The 16905-nt window shown below is 36.5% G+C and overlaps 1 long non-coding RNA gene across 1 annotated transcript; it reads right to left on the reverse strand.

The window, feature by feature from the left end:
- Positions 1-5558: 5558 nt before the first annotated feature.
- LOC144284007 (uncharacterized) lies at positions 5559-11131 on the reverse strand. Its single transcript, XR_013352488.1, has 3 exons — positions 10859-11131; positions 7700-7797; positions 5559-5781 (listed from the first exon to the last, which is right to left on the reverse strand). It is a non-coding gene; the product is annotated as an uncharacterized LOC144284007 (long non-coding RNA).
- Positions 11132-16905: the final 5774 nt, after the last annotated feature.

The raw sequence follows: 16905 nt of genomic DNA on the forward strand, positions 1-16905 counted from the left end.
GTGCATGTTCGGCTGCCTTCCCTGCTCTCTTGGCACAGCCTCTGAGCTGCGCAGCACGGGGGACACTTAAACATGCTTAATAGGGAAGTCAGTCCCACATGTTCCCTGTAGTTCTCATCTGGTTATTTTTCAGCTTATGCTTTGGTTGGAGTTAAGGTAATTACAAAGTTATTATTTGTCATTTCCATTATCTTTGGGGTCAGAAAGACATCTGTTGAAAGTTAGCATCATCTGTCATTCATGCCAGCTGGCGGTCAGCACCTGAGTGGACATGCAAAATGAGGGAAGGTGCTGGGCATGCATGTGTGCAGGCTAGCTGTGTGTGTGTGTGTGTGTGTGTGCATGTGTGTGTGCCTACAAAAGAACCCAACCCTAGAGTGAAATCTCAAGAAGTCTGTGCCTTCTTGCAAAACCAGTAATGATGAGCTGAAAAGAAGCATGAGATGCTACTGTCCATTATATTCTTAGGGTTTTCAAGTCACTCTGTAGAGAAAAGCAGTGGAGTCAGAGGAAGGATTCTGAATTTCCTTCCTGCTGGGCTATTTATTTCCTTCCCTAACATGCTGCACACAGTTTTCTTTGCAGGGAAAATGAGAAAATGATCTAGGATTTGAAATGCTGAGTTATTCAATGAAGAAATATAGGACATATATGATTAGTGTTTTTTTGAGCCAGTAAATGTTAATGTTTGCAAATCCAGAGTTATCAACTAATCCTTTCTGTTCAGAGTTAGCAAACTTTTTATCAAAGAATCAGATAGGAAAATATTTTAGGCTATAGGAGCCATACTATATCTGTTTTAACTACTGAACCCAGCTGTGGTAGCCCCAAAATAGTCATAGGCAATGTACAAATGAAGGATTATGGCCATGTTCCAATAAAACTTTATTTACAAAATCAGGCATTGGGCCAGATTTGACTCATGGACCATAGTTTGGCAACTCCTGTGTTCATTGACATGCTACTAAATGCTTGCCGCTAAACAAATAGGCCATGGAATAGAAGTATGAGATGGGATTGTAGAGCCAGAAGGAAGAGGCCAGAATCCTATATCAAGCTGTGTAGTTCCCAAAGCATTGCACCCATTTCTCTGCCCCAGATGTTCTCTGAGCAATGTATTTATCCCACTGCTTCTCCAAAACTTCTGTTTAGTGAGGCTGACCAATCTTCCTTTATGATTATGTTCTACAAATTCCGTTTTGTCTTATATGCTCTGAAGAGATAACATTTTGGTACATTTCTCCTTAGTATCATGGCAATATGCTCAAAATTCCGTAAGGCTGAGCATTTGGATATTCAGACTATGATGACAATCTCAGCAATATCTCTGGATTGTTATTGTTTTCAACTTATATCACTTAATAAAAGGAAAACAAGCAATTGTGGGGTATATTAATAACCTGCTCCTTTGTTAGATGGGAAGAATTTCACTTAATCCTCAAAGAGGAAAATGAAATCTTTACAGATCAGGGAACTTAGTCCAGATGCCAGTTCAGAGAATGATAATATGCCAAATGAAAGACCACGACTTAGTCTTGGGTGTGTTGAACACTCACAAGGATTTAGAATATGGGAGATTGACTTTGAGTTAAGTTAACCCAAATGCCTTTACCTTTCCTCATAGGTTCATTTTAATTTGATAAGTTTAGGGGATCTTGTTATGTTTTTTCTGGATTTGTTCTACCAAAGAAATTCTTAACAGGAATAGGAAACCGAGACTAACTTGAACTTTCATAAGAAAATTAAACTAAAACCAAAGAAGGTTCCCTGGATTTTAAAAATTATGAGTCAAGAATGAAGAAAAGTGTTACAATTTGCTAACTAAAATTCAAGAACAAAGTTAAACATGGCCCACTTTTAGTATCTGCTGTTTTTTTATTTTAGTGTGTGTGTTTGTGTGTACGTTTTCATTGAGAAATTAGTGTTTTTTTAAGGCTTTTGTTTATTCATGAGAGACACAGGAAGAGAGGCAGAGACACGGGCAGAGGGAAAAGTAGGATCCCCATGGGGAGTCCAATGTGGGACTCCATCCCAGGATCACAACCTGAACCACAGGCAGACACTCAACCACTGAGCCACCTATGTGTCCCAAGAAATTAGTTCCGAGGAACTTTCTCTTCCTCTGAGAACAGAAAGCAGGAAACCTGAGAGACCTCTGGTGAGATGGAAAGTCGTTTACACAAGAACCACCAGCCGATCTGTACACACTGACCAAATTTTTCAGGTAGATGATATGCTTAACGTTTTATCCAGACAAGCAGGAAAAATTCCTTCAATGTTTTCATACAGATCTGCTACTTTCAAACTCAGCCACTCATTACAAAAGTTGTGGAACAGACCAGAAGGGCTATAAAAGTAGCAATGATCCTTGTCCATTTGGGATGGGGGATAATTGCTTTAGATAGCATAGAAATGTATTCAATTTATAGAATCAGGAAAAAAAGAAGAAATATGTGTATTTGAGCATCTAAAAACCCCTTAACAAGCTCTTTGAAGATGTTGCCTTTAACATCAATTAGCTTTATTTAGTACAAACCCATATAAAATGACTCATTATTTAAAAGTCTTAACTCTGGGATCCCTGGGTGGCGCAGCGGTTTTGTGCCTGCCTTTGGCCCTGGAGACCCGGGATCAAATCCCACGTTGGGCTCCCGGTGCATGGAGCCTGCTTCTCCCTCTGCCTGTGTCTCTGCCTCTCTCTTTCTCTCTCTCTGTGTGACTATCATAAATAAATAAAAATTAAAAAAAAATAAAAGTCTTAACTCTGTCTCTGACCATATTCCATCAGATAGTGTTCCAATAAATTACATACATAGACAGATATTGATGAGCCAATATAAATGTAAGTAAAAATGTGATTATTCTTACTACTGAGTGAGAAGCTTTGCCTGCATTAAACATTTAGTACTAGCAATTGGTTGATTGCTGCAGGATGAGTAATTGGTATAAATGTCATACATTTGCATTAATTGCAATCACATATAATATGTAGATTTAAAATAAAATTTAAGATAATAAAAGGGTAAAAAAAAAACCCTGACATTTTGGAATTTGAACAATGTACATAAGTTTCAAAAGTATACCAAGTTCTTTCTTTTATATGCCAAAATTATAATAATTGACAGAAATTGCTTCTAAGGATGTGCATTTGTTTATTTATTTATTTATTTACTTACTTACTTACTTACTTATTTATAGAGGAAGAGAGTAAGCAGGGTGGGAAGGAGAGGCAGCAGAATGAGAGGGAGAGAGAGAATCTTAAGCAGACTCCACGCTCAGTGTTGGACTTAACTGAGCCACCCAGTCACCCCTAAGGATGTGTATTTAAAGTATAGTCCCCATTTAAAAAGTAAAACAAAATAAAATAAAATATAGTCCCATTTTAAGGAAAAATAAATAAAATCTGGGTGCTTAAGCCCTTTACTACTAGGAACAATTCAACCATTAAGTATAGGTATTTAGGACAATGGTACCTCAGAGATTGCTTACTACTTCTTCACTTATGAGATAGATAAGAAAGGAAGCCCATATAGTGATGGGCTCAGTTATTATTTTACAGGGCTTAATACCAAAACTACAAAGATATTGATACACATGAGGAAATAATCATTTAAACTTTTCTAACAAAGAATTTGCAATATTGACCAATTGCCTTGTAAATATTTTAATGAAACAATTACTAGTGGAAAATGTAAAGGCCCAATATTATATGGATTGGCTATTAATTTGTTAAATAATGATTGCTTGCTTAATGCTTATTGTGTATGGTATATTGTGCTAGAAGCTATGGAGGTCATCGGTAAAATATAAGTTAGGGTATCATTTTATCACCACAAACTAGGATTTATTCATCTTTGCATTACCCATAATAGCTGAAACAATCTTGGTAATAACCAGCCAGAGTGATAAGAATGACTCACTATTAAATGCATGGAATCTACCAGAAACACATCTTGTAGAGATAAAAAAGAAATAATCCTAAGGCATTAATATTAAAATGATCTTCTGACCTTTAAAATAAATATGAAATTAGACCATATATAAATATATATAATAAGATGATAGGAGATGTATACTATGCTTGCCCTCTAGCACCAAAGAATATTGTCAAGGGTTTTCATATGCTTTAGGTACTAGTTGATCACTAAATTTTGTACATCACAAAGACTGCAGGGAAATGCACTACCTGTCTCTTCCAAAAAGGGATAATATGCATTACTCTTTAGTATTTTGCAACAGATATCAAATTTCCAGCTACAAGAGTTATTGTTGCTCTTTATAGATGTGTATGCAAGTAGACATGCCTTTAGGTCAACAAGGCTGTAAAGACACATGTCTGAAAGGGTTCTGACAAACTGATGAGGATCTTGGAAGATAAAACATTCACACAAATATATTACACAGCACATTGTCCAAGTATATGAAGACACACCTGATATTCTCTGCATTACCTAAACCATACCCTACATAGGGAAACAGCCCTTCATGGTTTCCTTTGTCATTATTAAGATAGCTGAATTTCTTATGCTTTCATCTTCTCTTTCATGATGAGGCTTCAAAGTCCTGCATAAATAAAAATGCACGTAACTGCAGGACACTCAGAATGTCTAGACTACTGGGGCAAAAGACCCAGTTTTTCATTTATATGCCCATGAAGGCTATGTGTCCTGGAATGTGACAGGAAAGACAGAGTAATAGAATGGCTAGATCAGTGACCCAAGCATCAAGATAACTTGTGTCCCAGTGTTAGCTTTGCCACTGGTCACCTTTGGATCTTGAGCAAATCCCTTAACTTCTCTGAGCCTCAGTTGTGCAATCTGTAGAAGGACATGTTTGCCAGTGCTCAGATCTTCATTTCTAATACCATTCTCCAGTACAAGAAACCAGGGCTACTTAGAAAAAATGTCTGATACGACAACTCAGGCAGGAAATATGCCAGATGAACTTGGAAGGTCTTGTAGTGTCAGAAAGTAGGAAAGAGCTCCCAGAACAATATGCCAGGACACAGGAACCAGCAGAACAGGCTCCTAGTGGTAAAGCTAGAAAAACTTGAGCAACAAAATATATAATACGGTATTGGATTATAACTCAAAGTATAATCCACAAAATAAAATACTATCCATGAATTCATAGTGATATAAACAAATAAATGGATAAGTGACTAAGGAGAAGCCTAAGGAGACTTTACAGCTAACTGAAAAGTGATATATTGGATGGGATCCTGGAACAGAAAAAGGTGGCTAGAGAAACATTAATGAAATCCAAATAAAGAATTAAATTTAGTGAATAATAATGTATCAGCATTAGTTTATTACTTGTTATTTTATATTATTATAAATAATAAGTAATTATAAATACATAATAAATAAATATATTATAAATAATAATATTTGTTATTTTGCAAATGGACCACAATAATAGAAGAAGTTAATAGGAAAAATTAGGTGTGGAGTATATGGGAATGCTCTGCACTATCATTATATATTTTCTATAAATTTAACACTATCTAACATAAAAAGTTTATTCAAATATTTTAAAAATGACATAGTTGCACTAGATTCTACATATTAGTTTTTTATTGTTCTATGACTGGGTGTTGAAGTATTATTCCTTTATGAGGTTGGGCCAGAAGAAATCTTTTTGTTACAGCATAGTTCATGATAGAGGATGCTGAAAAATCTCATGCTCCCCACTGCCTTCATCAGTCTCCCTGACATCAAACACAGATTTCTCAAAACATGTTGATTACATGGGGGAAAAATGATCATGATTGTCTTCTCCCTGATAAATAAGTAGAAACATATCCTCACTCAGAAATGAAAGTCTTATTTTTTCCACAAGTATAGTCTTTTAATCCTTAATAACCAACCCCCCCAAAACAAGCAAATGCAAAACTTTTAAATATATGTAGTACATGCACTAACATTATAAGTCTATTAATGTCTTTGTATTATAATAATTGTGTACCAATACTTTATACATAATAACTACAATTAACTGGCAGTGTCAAAGAATAAGCAAATTAGTTCATAGTCCTTTGTCATTTGAGTAGTAGCTCACCCCAGGAAGTAGCAGTTTGTGAGCTGTAAACTTTCTGCCAATCCTGATGCCAGCTTTCATTCAGGGTTAAACCAAGCTAGGTCTGTTTTAGGAGAAATGGACCTGCCAGCTTTCTTGGAGGCAGAAATCCAAGAAGGGGGAAGGGTTTCTCAGATACCCTCACACAAACCAATCCACCAAATAAAGAATGGTAAAATGTGTATCTCCTTTTCCATTCTTAAATGATTATGGATAGAAAGAGGATTTTAAAGGGAATATATTTAGAAGCATATTTTTGACCTTGAAAATCGTTCAGCATTTCTGATTCCTTATGGTGGATTTGCTTTGTGACATTCCATTGTGCTGTCTTTCCCTGTCAACTCTTTATCCATATGGATCTCTGATTTCTCTACTCCAGGGCATGATTAGCCAAACTCTGTCTTCTCTCTTGAAGTGTTGCAAGGATGAGTAAGTGAGGAACTGTCAGGGGCCTTGTGAGATACAATCTATTTGAATATGAGAATATTACTGAAATCGTCACCACCTGGTTGGCGAAGGGCTAAATCTCAGAGCAGCAGCCATATTTGCCAATCATGTCAGAGAGATTGAAATGTGATGCCCAGTGAACCAGGACACTTGCTTTAACTAAGAGTTGATAGCAAGAAAAGAAGTATGAAAAAGAAAAGCACTTCCTAACTGAGTTTGAAAGCCATAATGTGTTATGTTGGAGAGACAAAAGATATTTGAGGCACATATTTAATTATTGGTTTATTCTTTCCTTCCTGGGCTCTCCTATCACCAAATTTTTTTTATTTTGTTTTAATACTTTTCTTGCGTAAATCTGTTAAATCGTGCTACATTGACTCAGAATTGATGACAAATGGCATATGACTAGCTTTAATTTACCCTTATGTTGTCTCCATGTTTTTTATTTGCTTTCAAAACAATTTACCTATATTTATTAAATTGTACCAAAAGGTCCAAACTATTTAAGGGTAAGCTTTATATAAGAAGCATCAAATGCTTTTGAAATTCCATCACTAAACTTAATTTCAGTTTATTACTTTGAATTGTTTAAAGATTTTCCTTTTGCCCCCATAATCCAAATTGTTATGAGTACCGATACATAATACATTTGTTATCAATTTGAAAATACCCTAAAAGGCAACCCTTTTAGTGCTTCAAATTCACTTTGTCCCAAAGTATTCACACAAACAGGAAAGAAACCATCAAGACACATGCATATCAGACCATTGTTTTCGATTGAGTCATGTCCTCATTTTGCTCACGAAGAAAATAGTTCAGAAATACAGAGTCTAAAATCTGTCTTGTTTTTTCAGACAAGCCAAGGATTAAGACCTCACTTTTCTCTCTCCCCCATTTTAACTCTGAGGAAACTATGGTCCAGAGAGTTTAGATCACTTTGGTACTTCTCTGTTGTTGTCTGGAAGGTATCTCTTTAGCTAACTTTAAAAAGATGAACTTTGAATCTCTGAGGTTAGATTATAAGAAGTATCGCTACCTAGAGAAGTCTATTTTAAAAGATATCATCCAACTTCCCTAATTTAGATTAAGCTGATCATGAAAATCTGGATTTTAAAAATAAGGAATCTATGCATTCAGGAGTATTCTGTTATGGCTGTTTCAGAAGCTGTCATACCGCCCAGTTCACCCAGCAAGCCACTATCTTCTTCTGTTGATTCTCTGTGAGGTTCCGTCCCAAAGCTGAAAACTTGGTCAAAGATGGCAGACTTGACCCTATGGCAGAGAACCATATGTATTAGGAATATAAATGCAGTTTAAATTCCTTTCTAAAGCCTGTACATCAGCTTCTAAATGCCATTTGTTGAAGTTCATAGTAGACAAATTAGAGCTGAGAACTTTTTAGATCTATGTGAATATAATTAATTTTCATTTATTTGTGGTAAACTTAAAACTTTGAGAAGTGGTAGAAAATAATTCTGTTAGAAACATACTCTCTAATTTTGTAATAGTACGCTTTAAACTACCCACCGACTTTTTTTTTTCTTTCCCATAGGCAGTATTGAAATATGGCCACGTGAATTCTACTCTAACATTATGCAAGTTTATGTCCGGGTTACCAACTACATACCCAACTACTTAGCTATAGAGTGTTTTATAGCAGTTCTGAGAGTATAGCCTGTAGCCTTGTGTTTCCTGAGTGGGCTACTTTATTATATTTTAAATAAAGATTAGAAATAAAGATTAGAAAACATTGATTCACATAGCAGGGTAGCTCCCAGATAAAGAAACAGTAAAACATAATCATCACTGGTATAAAAATTGAGTTTATAGGTCATGTTGGAAAAGACCCAGAACATGAACTGCAGCCACATGCTCCAATTTCATGAAATTGGAAATGGGTGATTGTCATATCAATTTCATAGTCATGGAAATGGGTGATAATAGCACAGGATTAAAGAAAAAAAATTAGCCTGGAATATCATTATGTCACAAATTTACACCCAAATATTTCTGTAGTAAGGACAACATTTTGGAAATATTTTCTTGATTACCAATCTATGTTTTTCTTTCCACTGTTGTGTTCCCACCATTAAATCTAGGATATGAAGATTGTGGGCACAAGTAAATGAATAACAGTATTTTAAAGAAAGGTCTATATATAGAGAAGATGAAAATATGGTAGAACTGGAATTCTGGTCACTCTGGAAGAGGGGAGGAAAAGAGCTTCTAGTATGAGAGGGAAAACGAGAAAAGAGCACAAGGAGCAAGGAGCAAGAGGTTAGACTTGGGTTCTCTGCTTTCACCCTTGAGATCAAAATCCCTTTGGAATAAAGGAAACAGAATATCTAGGCTGTGCTGAGACAGTTCCAGTGGATGATCTGACTTCCTGCTTCTCGGGGTTGATGGGATTTAGAACAAGATTAAATCAGTCCTAGAACGTAAAGTTTGTCATTACCATTGTCAACAGTATTTTCATGAGTGGAAGGGCCTTCATTTCAACTTGCTACATTCATACAATAGATAAGATAAAGCAAATGATATAGCTAATGGTTTTAGGTTAATACCTCATTTGGATATTAACAATCACTTTTTTGGCTTATTTCATGGACAATTTAAAAATATATATCTACTTTTCTCCTCAAAAACTGTTTATGTACTCCCCAAATTTATAAGACAAATGGCAAAAAAGCACAACTTCAATGTCTAACCTGATGACATGATCTTAGGTTTTTTTCCTTCATTTTATTTAAGCATTTGTAAAGCAGTTTGCCAGTTTTCAAAGTTCTAACTGACATGTGAATTAAAAGCTAAGTGTACATATAAGCACTTTTCGATTAATGCACTTATGGATAGCAGCCAAAGAAAAGAATCCACAAGAGAATCTCTTTATAGCCTGAGACTCTGCCAAAAGGGGAGTCTGACATTTTGTTTATGCTTTGACATCTGTGCATCCACTGGCTAGCATGGTGCTATCATACACCAGGGATGGGATAATCAGGAGGCAGGGGCAGAGGGGCCTGAGGAAGAAAGGAACCAAGAGATGAAGGTTGTGTGGGAATGTGTGGTGCAAGTACCAGAGAAAGAGCATGGGAGAGTGCAAAATTCTCCCATGAGGTCACTGGCCCCACTGGTTTATCCTCCTGCTAGAGGGGTGAGGAAGTTGTATTTTTGAATCAGTTGTGATAATAGGGTTTTTTTTTTTAAGGAATAGAACTACATAACTTTTAATAATCAAACATAACTGAATATTATGAAATAAGACTTCATTTTCTATTCTTCAGGAAATGAGGATGGCAAGTCAGCAGAGCAGAATTAATAACAGTTAGTGGAAAAACAAAACAATTTCGTATTTTATCCCAATCAGTTGAGCACCCTCAATATTTGACAGCAGCGGTTCTTATTGACAGGATTAAACCTTTGCCCACAGTCTTTGTTTATCAGGTTAATTTACAAAGAAACATGCTTTCACAATTGTATCAATGAAACTTCAAACCAACCCATCCATCATATTTTAGATTCCTATTAATGTGATCCTAAATTATGAAGATTTACTGTGAAGCAATGTGAAACCCAAACTCAATCCAAACTGAAAGAGTTCATTATCAAATTCAAAGTGATAATTTTAGCTGGATGCTTTGTCCATGTAATCATGTAACAGTATAGACTTGTAATAATTCTCTAGGCAGTGTATATAAAAAATAAAAAATTTTAAAAACCCTCTATAATTTTCACCTTTCACTCAGGGAATAAGTGAATTAAATATACTAAAATCCTTGTCACAATTTCCTCCCCACCCCGCAAGCACAGCCTTGGCTACTCTCAGAAATAATTGCTTTCTCCTTCTTTTTAGATGCGTTGATAAACTGAGCTACTGTGAACTGACATTGGTTCTAGAGGAGGAAAACTTCAGGTTTAGAAGAAAAAAAAAGAGCAACTAAATGTCTGTGCTTAATAAGCTTTAAAGAGACTTGGTGGGCTGGTGTTAGCGAGAATGGTTTTGCAAAAGGAATCTATTATGATGCTTCACAACTGCCCAGACGGAGGAATAATGCCCTTTCTGCTACTCTTTGAGGTCTGAAGGACTTTTTTTTTTTTTTTTTTTTTTCAATTAAAGACTGCATCCTAAGAGTGACCCTACAGGTGCACAAAGGAGAGACTGGTTGCCTGTCAGGGGCGTTGACGAAGGTTTTGTCTGTTTCAGTGTGGATGCTGTGGAAGCGTTTTATTGATTCTAGGGAAAATTCAGCTGCTTTTTAGTTCAGATACATTTGACCTAAATGTTTTTACTCAGAAAAAAATAAAGGAAGAGAGAATGAAAGAAGACTGGGCTTACCTCTACTGTGTCCTTGCTAAAACCGATGAAGGACACTTTTAAAAACCCATCACCCTTCGACTCTCTTTTGGTTTGATCCAGAGCAGTAAGTATGAGGTGGGTTCACCACGGAGAGGAACAAAACAACATGTAACATGGAGCTCAGGGCTTTAGTACTGTTCCTATTAAGATCCAAAGCAGACCGAAAGAATTCACTGGAAAGAAAATACTGCTATCTGAAGGTAAATTCTAGAAAGGACTTCACATTAGATGGAAAGAGGACCCATCCACATTTGGATCCTGGAACAGAAAAAAAAAAAAATTGACATTAATGGAAAAACTGCTAGAATTAAAATAAATCTAGAGTTTAATGTATCTGTGCTGGTTCCTTAGTTTTGACAAATGTAGCATGGTAATGGAAGATAAATGGGGAAAACTGACACTGTGTGAGGAATATACAGGGGTGTCATGCTATTTTTTCTATTAGCCCAAATTATCACAAATTAAATGTTTATCCCAAATTATTCCAAATAAATACTCCATTTAACAAAAAGCAAAAGCTTCCAGAGACAGTTACCCAATTTCCCACAGTGTTGACACTCTGGGGCACTTTAAAATTCTATCTTGAAAAATAATGCTTAGTGATCTGTTAGGGCCTTAAACGAGTAGACTGGGCAGCAAGCCATTCTCTTTTGTTTGAAAATGAAACAAACAAACCTGTCTCATTCTGATGATATGTGTCCTAAGAGTGACAACTGCAGTGGGGATGATCAGAGTCTGGGATGTTTGCAGGCTTGTGTCTTTAGATCTGAACACTTCTAGTCAACAAGGCAGAGATGCTGGAATGGTGGCACTGTAGAAACTAGCCTGCTTCAATCTCAGAAGAGTAGCCTTCATGTCCTGACAGAGTTAAAGTGAATTCAGAGAAAGCCACTGAGATTCTAGGGGGAAACACTAGACTATACAGTGCCTCAGTATTACTAGCCTTTTTAAAAAGATTTTATTTATTTATTCATGAGAGACACAGAGAGAAAGGCAGAGACACAGGCAGAGGGAGAAGCAGGCTCTCTCTGGGGAGTCTGATATGGAATTCCATCCCAGGACCCGGAGATCACACCCTGAGCCAAAGGCAGACGCTCAACCACTGAGCCATCCAGGCATCCCAGTTTCACTAGTCTTTAAGAGAGCAGAGTATGTTGTCTATAGATGCTTTTGGAATGAGCTGAGTTAAACAAACTGCCAGGCATAGTTCTCCCAGTGACAGAGGTGATCTCCTCAATGTCATCTGCTTGCCATCCAGGTAGTGAGACATCCCAACTGCCTGAGTAAGCTCTGTATTGTACGGAGATAGAACAGACGATTGCCCAGAAAAGATGATCTGAAGGAAGGCAAAAGGCCTTGTGGTCCAGAAACTCTGTTTTGCTAATGTTGGAAAGAGCTTATAACATCACTTATTCCTGGATAATATCTTTTAAAATATAGCTTCAGGAGCACCTGGGTGGCTCAGTCAGTTAATGCCTTTGGCACAGGTCATGTTTTCAGGGTCCCGGGATTGAGTCCCAAATCTGGCTCCCTGCTCAGTGGGGTTCCTGCTCCTCCCTCTCCCTCTATTCCTCCCTCCTCCCCCACTTGTGCTCACTCACTCTCTCATTCTCTCTTACTCTCTCTCTCTTGCTCTCTCTCTGAAATTAAGAAAAAAAGCTTTAAAACACGTAAATAAAATAAAATGTTGCTTCAGTGATACAATGGGTCCACAAACCAACCACCATGTCCCATTAATAGGGCAAGATTAAGCAAAGACTGAGCATCTCAAACTAGTTTTGATTCATGGAGGTTAGGGAAAGGGAAAACCTGAAGCTAAGGAAATCTATAACTCATTCCCCCCATCCGCTTTTCCAGTTTCATATTTCATCACTTTCTCAGACCTTAGTACATGGTCAGTTCTCATTTGCTGTGAGCTTGGCATTGAGGACAGAAATAGTTCCAGGTAATATGTAGTGAAACAAGTCTGAAGGTGGGGCATTTGGAACTGTTAAGAGAAATTGGTGGTGCCAAATAACACTGTGTGCATTGTATCCCTCTTTCCAGAAATGGATTCCATTTTCCTGGAGAGGGACTTTTCTCAGCAACTACTACACGGACAGAAAACAACAGTAGGAGCCATCTGATGTGGAGTCTAATTGAAGGAGGATGTGGTTGTTTTCTTTTTTCCTGAGCTGTCCTCATTGTCTGTCAAGGAACAGAAGACCTTCAACTTCAAGACAAAGTCCAAAACTGGTTAATTAGAATACTTGTATGTCTAATTAAAATTGAGAATGGCTCCTAATTATCGATTTCATTAGCATTAATTATTATTTCAAGTGGATAACCATAGATTATTGCCATAGATTAAAGTGCATTTTAAGGTCAATTCACAAAGGGATTTTTTTTCTTACACAAAAGCACAGAGGAGATTTGCTAGTAGGCCCTCATCTTATTCAGGGTTCAACATGTTCCTATTGAAAATTATAATTTTCTACCTGTAGTGAAATGATTTTAAAATTCCAATAGCTTTCCCAAGGGCAGAATATTGATATTTACCTCTCTTAGAAAGACATGCTTCACCCTGGGAGTGCTTACAAATGTTACCTAAATTAGCTATCTTCATAATGAAGCTGACAGAGTCAAAATTGATCGTGCTGAACAGTTCTTATAAGTAGCAATGACAATTTTGATCTTCCTCTACAGTTTTTCCATAGAGAGACAGCATTGCCCTCTGTTCTCAAATTCCAAACTGCCAATAAATAATCAACGAGCAATCAGGGGCCTTAAAAACGGAAAAAAAAAAAAATCTAAAAATGTACTAAATCTTGATCTAGGTGGTAGTTATGAGGGAATGTATGTATACAAAAATCTGTTGTGTGGTACAATTAAGATTTGTGTGGCCTACTATATCTATGTTATAATTTACAAAAATGAAGGCAAAATAAGAGGAGAAGTGGTGCACACAAAAAAAGAGACAATTCTCTTAAGAAATTCAATTTAATACACCATACACAAAGATAAATTCAAAATGGATGAAGGATCTAAATGTGAGATAAGAATCCATCAAAATCCTGGAGGAGAACCCAGCAATACCTTTTTTGAACTTGGCCACAGCAACTTCTTGCAAGATACATCTATGAAGGCAAGGGAAACAAAAGCAAAAATGAATTATTGGGACTTAATCAAGATAAAAAGCTTCTGCACAGCAAAAGAAACAGTCAACAAACCAAAAGGCAACCTACAGAATGGGAGAAGATGTTTGCAAATGACATATCAGATCAAGGGCTAGTATCCAAGATCTATAAAGAACTTATTAAAAATCTTTAAAAAAAAAAGAACTTATTAAACTCAACAGCAAAGAAACAAGCAATTCAATCATGAAATGGGTAAAAGATATGAACAGAAATTTCGCCAAAGAAGACATAGACATGGCCAACAAGCACAAGAGAAAATGCTCCGCATCACTTGCCATCGGGGAAATACAAATCAAAACCGCAACGAGATACCACCTCACACCAGTGAGAATGGGGAAAATTAACAAGACAGGAAACAACAAATGTTGGAGAGGATGTGGAGAAAGGGGAAGCCTCCTGCACTGTTGGTGGGAATGTGAACTGGTGCAGCCACTCTGGAAAACTGTGAGGAGGTTCCTCAAAGAGTTAAAAATAGAACTGCCCTGTGACCCAGCAATTGCACTGCTGGGGATTTACCCCAAAGATACAGATGCAGTGAAACGGCAGGACACCTGCACCCCAATGTTTATAGCAGCAATGTCCACAATAGCCAAACTGTGGAAGGAGCCTCGGTGTCCCTTGAAAGATGAATGGATAAAGAAGATGTGGTCTATGTATACACTGGAATATTACTCAGCCATTACAAACAATGAATACTCACCATTTGCTTCGATGTGGATGGAACTGGAGGGTATTATGCTGAGTGAAGTAAGTCTATCAGAGGACAATCATCAAATGGTTTCCTTCATACGGGGAATATAAGAAATAGTGAAAGGGATTAAAGGGGAAAGGAGAGAAAATGAATGGGAAATATCAGAGTAGGTGACAGAACCTGAGAGACTCCTAACTCTGGGAAATGAACAAGGGGTAGTGGAAGGGAGGTGGGTGGGGGGTTGGGGTGACTGGGTGATGGGCACTGAGGGGGGGACTTGACAGGATGAGCACTGGGTGTTACACTATATGTTGGCAAATTGAACTCCAATAAAAAATATACAAAAAAAGAATAAAGTAAAAAAATAAAAATAATTAAAAAGCTAAAACAGACAGTAAAAAAGCATAAAAAAAGAAATTCAATTTAAACATGTCCATCTTGTTTACAAAATTTTCAAAATTCTAATATGCAAATTTATTTGCCTTTTTATGGTTTGAATTAGTGGAAGATGTGAATTTAGTAGGTTGCCAAAATAGGGACATACACTTTGCCATCCTTAGCCACTCATCTGGTAATTTTCCCCAAGTCCTCAATATTACTTAGAACCCTGTGATACACTTATATCACATATCATATTATGTTGGCAATTACTAAATTTGTTGTCTAGCTCCCCAACTATATAATAAAAGAAGGGACTGCAGTTGTTTGGTTGGTTGATTTAATTCTTGTTTCTAGCACAAGGCCTGGGACATAAGAAATGCTTGATTTTGATAATTAAAAAAAATAGCGTTATGGAGACAACATTTACATACCATAAAAATTGAGGAGTTTAAGAACTGTTTCAGACATGAAAGAATCACCACCATCAAGATATAGAAAAGTTCCTATAGTCTAAAAACATCCCCCAGGGGCCCTTGCAGTCAGTGGCTTCCTCCTAGGTCATCACTAGGTCATCAGCAACCACCAGGCTACTTTCTGTCACTAGGATTTAACCTCTCTAGCATTTCATGTAAATGGAATGTAAAGCGTGTAAATTCTCTTCCTTTCTATCTTCTTTCATTTAGAATAATGCTTTTGCAGTCCATGCATGTCATTGAATGTTCATTATTTCTCATTACTGCTTACTTATTCCAGTGTATGGTTATAACCACGATTAGTTGATCCATTCAACAGTTGTTGGGGATTTGAATTGTTTAGATTGTTTCCAGTTTTGTTTTTGTTTGTTTTTAATCTACTTTGAACAAACAAGTCTATGTGGATATATGCCTTTATTTCTCTGGATTAATTTCATAGGAGTGTGGTTGTTGTGTTGAATGGGTAAGGGTATGCCTAAATTTATAAGGAACCCCAAAATGTTTTCCAAAATGGCTCTGATATTTTGCATTTCCATCAGTAACATGAGAATTTGAGTTGCTCCTCAGACCTCTTTGGTATTTAGCCATTCTAAATGATGTGTGGTAGTATCTCATCATGGTTTCACTTTCATTGCTTTACATTTTGGAGTTAACTTTCATTTTCCTAATGAGAAGTGATGGTGAACTTTTTTCTTGTGTTTTTTTTGTCATTTGTATACCTTCATTGGTAATAGATCTATTCAAATCTTCAGCCCATTTTAAAATTTGGGTTGTTGTTCTTATTATGGGGTTGTAAAAGTTCTTTGTGTATTTTGGATAGAAATCCTTTATCAGATATGTTATATAAATATTTTCTTCTAGTCTGTGGTTTGCTTTTTAATTCTTTTGGCAATGTCCTTCAAGTTAACTATTTTGGTGAATCTAATTTATAATTTTCTATGATTGATACTTTGTCACAGCTACTATATTGCTACTTGTTTTCTAATTGTCCAGTTGGCCTTCATTTTCTTTTCCCTCAGTTCTGCCTTCTATTGGAACAGTTGAGTATTTTGTGTGGTTTTACTTTATTTCAACTCTTGACTTAATAGATATACTATTTTGTCTTTTCACTGTTGCCTTATGATTCATAATTTGCATTTTTAACTTAACACATCTGAAAGATAACAAATTCGAAAGTTCTCTTTTCAGATTTCCCTTCTTTGAATAAAAGCAGAGCCTTCAAATAGTTGAGTTGTTCTAAATCCCTTCTCCAAAGGAGCTCTGCAGCCAGGTAAGAGATTCAGCAGTTACACTGGAAAAGTTGCA

Source organism: Canis aureus, chromosome 15 (assembly GCF_053574225.1).
Source record: "Canis aureus isolate CA01 chromosome 15, VMU_Caureus_v.1.0, whole genome shotgun sequence".
Classification (NCBI taxonomy): domain Eukaryota; kingdom Metazoa; phylum Chordata; class Mammalia; order Carnivora; family Canidae; genus Canis; species Canis aureus.